The 13,422-nt window shown below is 44.1% G+C and overlaps 1 protein-coding gene across 2 annotated transcripts in view; it reads left to right on the forward strand.

Annotated features, from left to right (window-relative positions):
* The window catches only part of TRAF3 (TNF receptor associated factor 3), a 116,495-nt gene that overhangs the window by 44,378 nt on the left and 58,695 nt on the right, over nt 1-13,422 (forward strand). The window lies entirely within an intron of this gene.

Raw genomic sequence — 13,422 nt, forward strand, 5'->3', positions numbered from 1 at the left:
TTTAAACTGTGGTGCTGGAGAAGATTCTTGAGAGTCCCTTGGACAGCAAGGAAGTCAAACTAGTCAATCCTAAAGGAAATCAACCCCAAATATCCATTGGAAGAACTGATGCTGAAGCTCTAATACTTTGGCCACATGATATGAAGAGCTAGCTAATTGGAAAAAACCCTGGTGCTGAGAATGATTAGGGCAGGAGGAGAAGGTGGTGGGGACAGCAGAGGACGAGATGATTAGATAACATCACCGACTCACTGGACATGAGTTTGAGCAAACTCCAGGAGGTAGTAGAGGACAGAGGAGCCTGGTGCGCTGCAGCCCGTGGGTCACAAAGAGTTGGATATGACTTAGAAGCCTAGTTACGGCAGTCCTTAGTGTTTCCATTCACCAGTGTTAGATAACGGCATTTTATTACATGCTGCTGCTGCTGCTGCTAAGTCGCTTCAGTCGTGTCCGACTCTGTGCGACACCATAGATGGCAGCCCACCAGGCTCCCCCGTCCCTGGGATTCTCCAGGCAAGAACACTGGAGTGGGTTGCCATTTTAGATGTAAAAAAATTAAGAAATTACTGTTTTTTAAAAAAATAATTTGCTATAGAAAAAATTTTAATAACAGCTTTTGGGAGATAATTTGCATAATGTAAGCTCTACCCTCGTCTAGCGCACAGTTCAGTAGTTTTCTGTATATTCCCAGTTGTTCATCCAGTGCAATTTTATCACCTCAAAATGATAATCAGACTCTTAACCTAATTTATTCAGCAGACAAATACAAGCGGAAGATTAGCATTCGTGTGCATTGTGTTAAGCTGTGGTGCTGTGCATCTGGGACCTAGTAGGTCCTCAGGCCGTGCTTATTGAGATGTGTGCGTGCTCAGTTGCTCAGTCTTGTCCGACTCTATGCGGCCCCGTGGACTGTAGCCTGCCAAGCTCCTGTGCCCATGGAATTTCCCAGGTGAAAATACTGGAGTGGGTTGCCGTGTCTTCCTCCAAGGGCTCTTCCCAACCTCTGAGCCACATGGGAAGCTCCCTTCATGTTACAAAATGGTGTTTCACAGGCAGATTCATTGATTAGGGTCATTTCGCAGGGGTCTTCAGATGCTTGTCAGCACAAGTACCCCTTTCACACGCTTCCCCGGTAGCCTGTGCTCGGCGGCAGGACATCTGAAACGAGGTGACTCCTGTCTCCTGAGAGGCTCCACTGTTGCACCCTAACTGTGTCCCTGAACTCCCAGCTTACAGAGGAAGGGTTAGTCAGGATGGGGCTTGGGTTTGCCACGCCCTGAAGACACACCTTTGATACTCTGGGGGATTGAGACTTCGATTGTGAAATGTTAAAACCTCAGGAAAGGATTTCGTTCTGTCTTTCCCCCCAGCCGTCTGTTTCACTGAAACCCACCCCAGGGTGCAGAGGGGCGTGTCTGAGCCCTGGCCTCTGGGCTTCCATCCCCCTCCCGGGGTGAGCTTCGCCCGCACCCCCAGCCATAGGTCTTGTTGCCCAGGGTATTGGGATCTTAGCCTGGAACCTCAAGTCCAAACCCACAGTTCATAGCACATGGCTTTCCTTTTTGTTCTGCCTCGGACTTGGAGAATCGCGCTGGGCGGCTTTGTCACTCATCACCAGGAGTAGTGTGGCTTGTTGCAACACATTTGTTTTCTACATTCAGATTTGCGCCACTAAAAGTTCTGTTGATGATATTAATTTAGAACAAGGCTTCTGTTAATGAGTTGTTGACAACAGCTCCTGTATCACCTTTAATAAGATACTTTTGAAATGTAATTTAATGCATGAAAGTGAATTACTTTGAAGGTTTTAGTTTGTCCCTTGCAAAAGAATGTGAGAAAAAAAGTATCTTTCTTTTTTTTTGCACATGCAGCATGGCTTGTGGGATCGCAGTTTCTAACCAGGGATTTGAATCTGGGCCCTCAGGAGTGAAAGCACAGAGTCCTAACCGCTGGACTGCCAGGAAATTCCCGAAAAATATCTTTTCAATGAACATATTTTCTAAGCTCTGGCCAGCAACCCACTCTTTCAGTTAATATTTATTAGTATTTATCAAGCACTAATGTTTGTTAATATAGTATATTATTATATTTGTATATGTACTTACATCCTTGTGCTAAATATATGTTAGTGTATATGTTTATGTATGTGTTATACACTTACTGTATGTATAAATATATATACGCTCATTATATATACATACACACACTCATCAAAATCAAGCAGAAGTATAGCAAAATGTTTGATGCCCTAGGATTATCATGGGATTTTTTTTTTTCCCTATAAAACCAGAAACTGAGTTGATGTTCAGCATGAGCCCCTTTGAGAATTTCGGAAATCGTTGATTTCTTCTGCTCCTTTGGATGAGGCGTGCCTCCCTTGGGCGGGTTTCGTGTTGCTCGAGTCCACTCCCCCCGGGCAGGCAGCTCTGGGAAGCAGGCCCCCTGCTGCCTTCCCCCTGCTCCTGTGCTGAGCCTGCGCCGCCCTGGGCACTTGAATGCCCGGGATTCCCGGGGAGGTGGTTGTGATCTGTGCCCATCTTGCCTTTCTGGGGCTGTCTTGGAGGTTTTCAAGTACTTTCTGATTCAGCCAAGAACTCTTTTTTCCATTACTAGCTTCCTATTTTTTCAAGTCATTGAATAGTTCTATTTTCTTCCTCCTCCAAGAACGTGGAAACCACGAGGAATAGACGACTCTGTGTGGGTTCTTCCCTCCTTTGCTCTCTCTCAGGTTCTTCTTCATCTAAGTGGACCAGTGGATTGTAGGGGGACAGAGGTGGAGGGATCCTTCCAGTTCAGCAATAAAGATTCTTTAGGAGGATGAGGTAGTTTTGAGAAACTAGTAAAACCTGTCCTCGTACTTTCGATACTTTACAGGAAATTCTCCTTCATTTTTCTCATGACAGGTGCCAGATGGTGGGAAGGGACAAGTCATTCAAGAATATCTTATCAGGCACCTGTGAGAATGGCCCCTGGGGTCACACAGGCCTGCCTTTGCCCCACCTGCCCTGGACCACCTGGGCCTCGGGGGCTGGGTGCAGGGCACGGAGCCAGCACTCTGGGGCCCCAGTGTGGACGGGTGTGCTCCCTGCCCTCCGTCAGGGCGTGCTTGGCTGGCCGGGTCCTGTCTGTCCTGGCGTCGCTGATGGCACTGCTCTAACCTGCAAATAAAGATTTATTTTCATGTTATTCTGATGGAAAATTTTATTAATGTAAGTATTTTATTCATATAAAAAGTGTTGACAGAGTATTTTGTGTTCAAAATATTAATTTGGGGGAAAACCTAAGAGATTTGATGTTGCGTAAACCTCTATTTAAATTCACTGAGTGAATCATAACTCTATTAAGCAAAAGCCAACATTGCAGAATGGGGTTTGTTTGAAAGACCGATTAGGTGAAAATTTCAGGGTGACTTGACAAAGTTTCACATTTTTGTATAGATCTAAGTTAAAATGATGTGAACAGGCAGGTGCCACTTCAGAAACTTTGCACTGGGGGGCCTAGCAATCTTAGCAACAGGGGTCACATTTGATTAGGAAGTACGTTTATTCTAGAGGCTTTATGTACCGTGAAGAATATTAAATTCAAAGTGATCACAAAAATACTACACTAAATATTGATATCATAAATTTTCAACATGACTGTATAAAAATATTTCAGGCGTATATTTTAAGACTAAAGTGAGTATGGAGTGGTAATGGGTGTTCATTCACCATTTCAGGGGAGTAAGAAGACTTCAGAGAAACTTACGACAATGTCAGAGACAAAACCAAACTCACCATTGCCTCTTAGTGCCAGACCGTGGCTTGTTGCACCCAAGGGCAGGTCTCACCAGCTCTGTTACCCAGCAGCGTGGGGTAGTCGTTTTACTCTTAGCTAGCTCTTTTCCTCCTCCTCGTTCAAGTCTATTTGGATAATGGTTTTCAAAAGTAAGCAAAGCAATTCTATTCAGTTCTCATATTAAAGTAGCTGGAAACCAAGCAAACAATTATTTAAATGATGTGAGAAAATTCATTTTAGCCTCACCAAGGTCTCAGCATCTTCCTTGAAGTCAGAACTAGCCTGGCTTGGTGCAGCTAAAGGTGCTTTTTCAAGTCCATCTGGTCGTGAATGCCATATGTTAGTCGTAAGGGAATAAATAAACCCAGGGATGTCAGTGCTGACATTCTAAACAGTGAAGAAAGATGCTTGGTTTTAAAAAGCGCAAATGCTTCCATTAGGTATTACTGGCATCTCGGGAGTTTTGAGGTGTGTGTTTTGCTTCTTGAAGAGCCATGATGGCAAGCTCGCACGGAGGGAGCACTGGTCCTTGACGCCAGGCTTTAGTCCTGGTGACTCTGAACTTTGGACAGGTTGCTAAATGTCATTCTTTTAGTTCCTCAGTAGACCAAGGAGGAATTTGGACTGTATTACCTTTTACAGATAATTTGAGTGTGCAAATAGCAAATCGGATTTTCCGGCATAAATCTGTATGGATTCCCACGACAACCTGAGTCAACCACCATCCAGTGACAGACACGCAGGTGAAGAAGAGAGGTCCCGGGGGCAGACAGCGCCCCTCACTTGCTCGTGGGTGATGTTGCGAAGTTGCTGAATCTTTGTTTCTGTGTCTTCATCTCCATAACGGAGGTGGGAAGGCGAAAGGTATTTGTAGAGTTGTGAGGAGTAAACGAAGAGCTGCAAGGTTGAGTTAATAATAACTGTTAAAATAGAAGCTGCAATATGTATTGAGTGTGTCCAGTGTGGTGGGCGCATTGCAAGTGCTGAGGATGCAAGCCTGCAGGGGACACGGCTGTGTCTTCAGGAGGCCCACCGTCAGGTGCGACTGGCGTCCTCGTGGTGCAGACCAGGGTGCGCCGAGGGTCACTCTCCCTGGGAGGGAAGGATGGCAGAAAGACGCGGGTCTAATCCACCTTCGTTAAGAGGAGTCTCGTTCCACGGAAGTCAAGGGCTTGCCCTGTGTGCCTGGCACCTGGGGGAGACTACAGGGACCGTGGTCCCAGCCCTAAAGTTAGTGAAAAACTGAGAATTAGTGTGAAGAGTTAGATTTCAAGGCCCTTGAATGTAATCCTGAGGATGAAGCGTCTGCCAGGACAGTGGAGGGTGCGAGAGAGGGGGCACGGCGGGCGGGGGTGCGGTGAGCCCCCTCGTGGTGCGCGGGGCTGGGTCTCCGCCGGGCGGGGTCTGCTGGTCAGGCTTGCAGGTGAGCACGCTGGGGGGTAACTGGCCTCAGGCCAGGTCAGGACACACGGGGAGAGCAGGGTGTGAAGCACTTCATGAGTGTGCATTGTGTTGTTACATGTATTTGAGTTTCATGAGTTCTAGACTGTTTCTTCACAAAAATTAAAACCTTTCCTTTCATAGTTTTTTGTTTCTTCACCAAATTTAACACCATAATATTTTCAAAAATACCTTGATTTTATTGGAGTAGAGTTGACTTCCAGTGCTGGGTCAGTTTCAAGTGTACAGCAAAGTGACTCAGTGACACGTGTACACGAATTTATTCCTTTTCCGTGTAGATTGTCACAGAAGGCTGAGCAGCGTCCCCTGTGCTGTTCAGCGGGTCCTCGGTCGCCCGAGTCACATGGAGGAGTGGGCCCACGTCCATCCTCAGCTCCTAGTGTATCCTTCCCCGCCACGTCTCCCCTTTGGGAACCATAGTTTGTTTTCAGGATCTGTAAGTCTGCTTCTATTTTGTAGGTAAGTTCATTTGTATCTTTTTCTTAAAATTAGATTCCACATATAAGTAATACCATATATTTGTCTTTGTCTGACTTACCTCACGTAGTGTAATCATCTCTAGATCCATAGTTGTTGCTGGCATAATGTTTTAAATTAAGAAAAGAAACTCTTTTGGAGGACACATACCCAGAAAAAACGAACAAACCATAGTTCAAAAAGATACACGAGCCTTAATATTCACTGCAGCACTGTTTATAATAACCAGGATATGGAAACACCCTAAATGTCCATCAACAGAGCAGCGGATAAAGAGGATGTGGGGGTGTGTGTGTGTATGTATATACACACAATACACAATGGAATATTTCTCAGCCACAAAAAAGAACAAAATTGGGTCATTTATAGACATAGATGGACCTAGAGACAGTCATTGTCGTACAGAGTGACGTAAGTCAGAAAGAAAAAAACAGATGTCATTTATTCACACATATGTGTGGAATCTGAAAAAAGCTGGTATAAACAATCTTACTTACCAAGCAGAAATAGAGACATAGATGTAGAGAGCACAGACGAATGGATACCAAGGGGGAAGGGATGGCAGGGCCCGGGAGACGGGCACTGACGCGCACACACTGTTGCTACTATGCCTGAGAGACTAATAGGGAGCTAGCGAGAACCTGCTGGGTAGCACAGGGAACTCTCAGTGCGCTGTGGTGGCCTGAATGGAAAGGAAATCCGGAGCGAAGAGGTTAGATGTACATAAAGGAGAGGATCTAGCTGAGTCACTTTTCTGTACGGTAGAAACTTAACACCACATTGTAAAGCAACTACTCCAAACAAATCTTTTGAAAAGAAAAATGCTCTTTTTGGTCATCACACTTGCAGGCGTGTTTTTGCACCTGTGCCTTAGAAAATAAAATAGATCATATGCAGAAACTGGACTCTGTGTAGCAGCTCTGTACCTGGCGCGTGGATGGGCGTCTTCAGTTTGCGCAGTGCTCTTCTGCTCCATTCGCCATAGAGGAGCGGGAGCGGGGGATACTTGGGAAATGAGCTGGCTGGCTTCCGAAGACGGTGCTCCTACAGCACCAGGACAGGGACTTTGCTGGTTGATTTGCTTTGAGTTGGATTCGTGTGTTCAGAGCTGGACTCCTGCTTTCACCAGTCAATACATTGACTCGGTAGCACTTGCTGTGGATGGTGTTCTTGTTATGTGTCATAATGCAGATGTGTTGACTAGATGTTACATAATTATGGTATTGTTTTATAGTCCCATTGTCTGTGTGCATATATATTATTTAATGGTAAGTGTTTATATTCTTACACTGTGTTCCTGTCTACAACATGGATACGTATGGGAACTGTTCACAGAAGACTGCAGTTGCAGATAGAAGTAATTAGAGCAGAATGGCTCTTCACATTGCAGCATTTTCTGAGAAAGAAAACATTGAAACCCTTGTAGTTGTAACACATTAGTATGATTCTGCTTGGCAAGAGACTTGTTCCTGGAGTCGTCCATTCCCCCTTTGATGGAATAACAGACACCGGGTTTACTGTCCACCGGGATTGGGCTGGGGGCTTCCCAGGTGGTGCTAAGCAGTAAAGAACCCACTTGGCCATTTCGGCAATGTAAGAGACGCTGGTTTGATCCCTGGGTTGGGAAGATCCCCTGGAGGAGGGCATGGCAACCTGCTCCAGTATTCTTGCCTGAAGAATCCCATGGACAGAGGAGCCTGGTGGGCTATGTCCATGGGGTCGGAAAGAGTTGGACACAGCAGGAGGGCTAAGGAGAGTGAGTCACTGGCCTCAGGTGCCGAATTTCAGGATGCCCCAGAAAACTCAGTAATTGAGATCGGTAACATTTTAATGCAATACTTTGAGAAAATCAAATTTGATGCAAAAAAAAATAATCCATGTTGGAAAAAAGTCAAATTTTAAATAAAGACAGGGTCAGTATTAATTTTTCCTTTTGCTTCAGCTCCAGTATGGCTTGGCTCCACACTATTACTGATACTATCCTTATTTAAAATTTTGATATTTTGCTTCACATAGATTTTTTGCATTAATTTTGATTTTACCCCTATTACTGAGTTTTTTGTCACTCCCTGAAAATTTGTACCTGAGGAAAGTGCTTCACTAACCTCACCCTGGCCCCAAACCTGACTTTCATCTTAACAAACTTGAAAACCGGACACAGCGTATAGAACAATAGTTTTCAGACATTGGTTAACAGGAAGGTTAGGATTGTGTTTCCTGAAATAAGGGAAACAAGTGGAATGAGCCCTGTAAGTATTCTAGGTTATTCTCTAGCGCTAGGAGTAAACAGACTTTTTGAAATAAAGGGCTGGTTAGTGAATCTCCAGGCTTTGCAGACCAGGTGGTCCCTATCACACCCCCATTCAACTCTGGTATTGTTCGTGGCTGCTTTCATACCAAGTATGTAAATGAGCGGCCATGGATGTGTTCCAATAAAACTTTATTTATAAAAACAGTAGCAAGTTGCATTTAATCCTCAGACTATAGTTTGCCAGTTCTGGTCTAGAGACAGTTTCTGCGTTACAGGTCAGGGGCAGAGAAACGAAACAGAGCCCCCTAGCCTTACTGAAGTGACAAAACAGATCAGAGTTTGGGGAGGACAGGCAGCTAGAATTTGAGGGGCAAAGTATAAGAGAGTAGAGAGCTACTTAGGGAAACCCAGGGGTCTGCAGAAGGACCCCCACCTCCAAGATTTGGGCTGAGTGTTGGTCTACACAATCACCAGAGAAAGCACCTCAAAACCGGGAAGAGAAGCCCCGGAAAGGAGTGGACACCACACGAGCTGAGACGGTCTGTGTTCCCACCACCCCCGGGGGTGCGGCAGGCCCTTGCAAGGGTGGTTTTTAATCTTTGTGAGGGTGGATTCAGAACAGCTCTTTGGTTTAGGGCATCAGAAGGGTATCACTGCAGTAATGGGGCTGAATTAGACCAGGACTAAAAGACCACTACACACCTGCCCTAACTGATTCCGGGTAACTTAACTGCATTTCCAGAATAAAGCCCCAGCTGTACTTACAATGATATGGTAAAATCCAGCACCCAACAATGTAAAAACGTTTCAGTGTCCAGCATCTAATAAAAATTACCAGGCATGCAAAGAAGCAAGAAAATATGATAGTAACCAGGAGGAAAATCAGTCAGTAGAAAGCTGTGAGATTAGCAGACAAGGACATTAAAATAACTGATATAAATAAGTTGTACACGTTCATGAGGAAGATGAGCATGAGTGACAGATATGAGAAAGACTGAACTAGGACTTTAGAGGTGAAAAACACAGAGACTGATAGCAAATTGGCAGTACAGAAGAAGAGATCAGTGAACCTCAAGACATGGCAATAGAAATTATCCAAAATATGGTGCAAAGAATAAGGAAGACTGAACACGGTGACAGCATTAGTGACCTGTCGGGCAAAATCAACGGATTTAAGATCCACGTAACTGGAGTTCCAGAAGAAGAGGAAGCAATGGAAACAGTATTTGAAGAAGTAGTGGCTGAAAGATGTCGACATTTGATGAAGATTGCAAACCGTGAAGCTCACAAACTCCAGATAGAGTAAACAAAATCATACCAAGGTCCACACAGTCCAGTTACTGAAAAATCAGTGATGAAGAGAAAAAAGTCAGAGGAACAAAAATCAGGTCAGTGACTTCTGATCAGAACCGGTTGCCAGCCAGCAGACAACTGCCGTGTTTAAAGTACCAAAAGGAAGAAAGCTGTTAGTTTATCATTCTGTACCTAGTGAAAATATCTTTCAAAACAAAAGTGAAATAAAAATTTCTGGACCAAGAAATGCTGGAAGAATTTATTGCCAGCAGAAGTGCACTACAAGAAATTTTAAAGGAAGATCAAGTAGAAGGAAGATGATAGCAGATGGAGATTGTACCCAAAGGAATGAAAAGAATTGGGAATAGTCCATGGATTGGTGAATATTCACACTTGAATCTTTTTTGTTTTAGACTATTTAAAGCAAAATTAACAATGTATTTTGGAATTTTCAATACTTGTAGAGGGAAGGAATGACAATATTAGCACAGAGTCTGGGAGCGAAGAATGGAAGTGCAGTCACTGTGTCTCAGTGGTATTATTTGAAGGTAAACTGATAAGTTAAAGATGCATATTTCATCCAGAAAGATCTCTTGTCTGTGGGGGGGGAAAAAAACATTAATTGCCATTGAAAGTGAAAGCAATTCTCTCAGTCATGTCCAACTCTTTGAGACCCTGTGGATAGTCCATGGAATTCTCCAAGCCAGAATACTGGAGTGGGTAGCCTTTTCCTTCTCCAGGGCATCTTCCTAACCCAGGGATTGAACCCAGGTCTCCTACATTGCAGGCGGATTCTTTACCAGCTGAGCTCAGTTCAGTTGCTCAGTCGTCTCCGACTCTTTGCGACCCCATGAATCACAGCATGCCAGGCCTCCCTGTCCATCACCAGTTCTGAGTTTACCCAAACTAATGTCCATCGAGTCGGCGATGCCATCCAGCCGTCTCATCCTCTGTCGTCCCCTTCTCCTCCTGCCCCCAATCCCTCCCAGCATCAGAGTCTTTTCCAATGAGTCAACTGTTCGCATGAAGTGGCCGAAGTATTGGAGTTTCAGCATCAGTCCTTCCAGTGAACACTCAGGACTAATCTCCTTTAGAATGGACTAACGGTTGGATCTCCTTGCAGTCCAAGGGACTCTCAAGAGTCTTCTCCAACACCACAGTTCAAAAGCATCAATTCTTCTGTGCTCAGCTTTCTTCACAGTCCAACTCTCACATCCATACATGACTACTGGAAAAACCATAGCCTTGACTAGACAGACTGTTGGCAAAGTAACGTCTCTGCTTTTGAATATGCTATCTAGGTTGGTCATAACTTTCCTTCCAAGGAGTAAGCGTCTTTTAATTTCATGGCTGCAATCACCATCTGCAGTGATCTTGGAGCCCAGAAAAATAAAGTCAGCCACTGTTTCCACTGTTTCCCCATCTATTTCCCATAAAGGGATGGGACCAGATGCCATGATCTTAGTTTTCTGAATGTTGAGCTTTAAGCCAACTTTTTCACTCTCCTCTTTAGAGGCTCTTTAGTTCTTCTTCATTTTCTGTCATAGGGTGGTGTCATCTGCATATCTGAGGCTATTGATATTTCTCCTGGCAATCTTGATTCCAGCTTGTGATTAGTTGGATGTAAAAGAGGACATTGTTACAGATCCTGTAGACCTTGAAAGGGTAATAAGGAGTATTGTGAATAATGATGTGCTAATAAATTTGACAGCCTCAATAAAATGAACAAGCCCGTTGAAAAACATAAACCACCAAATTTACTCAAGAGCAAGTGTATAACCTTTCATAACTATATTAAAGAAGTTTAATTTGTAGTTAAAATCCTTGCCTTGAAGAATACTCCACGTCCGAATAGCGTCACCGATAATTACTAAACACCTAAAGAAGAATACCAATCTGACAAAAGCTTCTTCAGAAGACAGAAGAGGAGGGAACGCTTCCTGTCTCATGTGAGGCCAGCACTACCCTGAAAGCAAAAGCAGCGCCATTATGGAAAGGAGAACCACCAAGCCCTGTTTGTCGTACGCACATCCTCCGTAAATGTTAGCAAATAGAACCAACTAGGCAATATATAAAAAGCATAGTACATAATAATCAAGAAAAGTTTATCTCAGGAAATAAAGGTTGTTTTAACATTAGAAACTCAATCAGTGTAACCCCAGTCATGGACCAAAAGGAGAAAAGGGAGCGTGAGGCCCAGAAACGGGGGTGTGGGAAACATGAAGGGAAGGCAGGGTAATCGCATCAATTGCATAAAACGTTAATCATGACAAGAGCACATACACATGCATGCATACACGTTCTACAACAGTAAAATTTAAGTTGGAAATTATGATAAATGGGGTTAATGTTTCAAGGCTCTTGCTGTCCAAGAGAAAGGTAAATGTATTGGTTAACATTGGACTTTGATAAGAACCTGTACATTAGAATTTCTAATGCAATTACTAAAGAGTAGAAACAGTATGTAACTTGCAGACTACTGGGGGACTAGAATGATAGCAAGTAATCCAAAAGAAGCAAATAGAAAGAAAATAAAAGAAAATTAAACCTAAATGTGAGTAATTGTTTCCAAGGTAAATGGAATTAAATGTTCCAAGGAAAGTTAGGACCAACCTAGACAGCATATTCAAAAGCAGAGACATTTCTTTGCCAACAAAGGTCCATCTAGTCAAGGCTATGGTTTTTCCAGTGGTCATGTATGGATGTGAGAGTTGGACTGTGAAGAAAGCTGAGCGCCGAAGAATTGATGCTTTTGAACTGCGGTGTTGGAGAAGACTCTTGAGAGTCCCTTGGACGCAAGGAGATCCAACCAGTCCATCCTAAAGGAGATCAGTCCTGGGTGTTCATTGGAAGGACTGATGTTGAAGCTGAAACTCCAGTACTTTGGCCACCTCATGCGAAGAGCTGACTCATTTGAAAAGACCCTGATGCTGGGAAAGATTGAGGGCAGGAGGAGAAGGGGACAACAGAGGATGAGATGGTTGGATGGCATCACTGACTCAATGGACATGGGTTTGGGTAGACTCCAGGAGTTGGTGATGGACAGGGAGGCCTGGCGTGCTGTGGTTCATGGGGTTGCAAAGAGTCGGACATGACTGAGCAACTGAACTGAAATGAATTAAAAGAAAAAGATATCAAATAAGGTTTTTTAAAAAATCAACTGTATTTTGTTTATAAGAGACCCACCTAAAGGATGAAGGTTAAGAGATTTGAAAGAAAAGAAAAAAACAAAACTGCAAACTCTAGCCAACAGCAAGATTGTGTAGTGTCAGAGAAAACACAGTTTAAAGCAAAACGCAGTTCTGGAGATAGTGTCATTTCACTTAATACAGTTGGCAGCTGGCTCTGTTAACAAAGCAGTCAGTAGTTTAAGCAAATTCATGTCTTGCTTGCATGAAGTTCAGTACACATAGTGCTGGTTGGCAGATGTTTTTTCGATGGTCGTTTGGGGATTTAGCTGCTTCCCCACCCCCATCTCTGCCATCTCCTGAGGCCCGGAATACTCTGCAGGCGCCTGTGTGTGGGGCCGAAGGAGTGAATCAGGCAGGTGTTCCCAGCTGGGCTGGAGGGCAGGGCGGTGCACATTAGGATTGCATCCTGTTAGGCGGAGCCCAGGTCGTAAACCAGATTTCACTGCAGGGGAGGCTGTGCCCAGGAGGTAGAAGAGAAAAACCTGGTCAATATGTAGTCTCTGCTGCAGTTTGTAATGATAAAAGGTTCAATTCAAAAGGAAGTCATAATAATTCTATAATATTATGGGTAAGCCATAATATGACTTGTCATAAGTACGGGCGGGTTGGGGGGGGGGAATAGACAAATTTACAGTTACAGTAGAGATTTCAGCACTTCTCAGTAATGGATAGAATAAGCAGGCCAAAAAAAAAAAAAAAAAAATCCTGTAAGCACAGATGTTTTATGTAGGATCAATGCCCTTGGTCTAATGTACATATAAGTAACACTCCATCCAAAACTGCACCATGTACAAGGGGTTAGGAGAAGGCAGTGGCACCCCACTCCAGCACTCTTGCCTGGAAAATCCCGTGGACGGAGGAGCCTGGTAGGCTACAGTCCATGGGGTCGCTAGGAGTCAGACATGACTGAACGACTTCACTTTCACTTTTCACTTTCATGCACTGGAGAAGGAAATGGCAACCCACTCCAGT

The sequence above is a fragment of the Bos taurus genome, chromosome 21 (genome assembly GCF_002263795.3).
Source record: "Bos taurus isolate L1 Dominette 01449 registration number 42190680 breed Hereford chromosome 21, ARS-UCD2.0, whole genome shotgun sequence".
NCBI classification, from domain to species: domain Eukaryota; kingdom Metazoa; phylum Chordata; class Mammalia; order Artiodactyla; family Bovidae; genus Bos; species Bos taurus.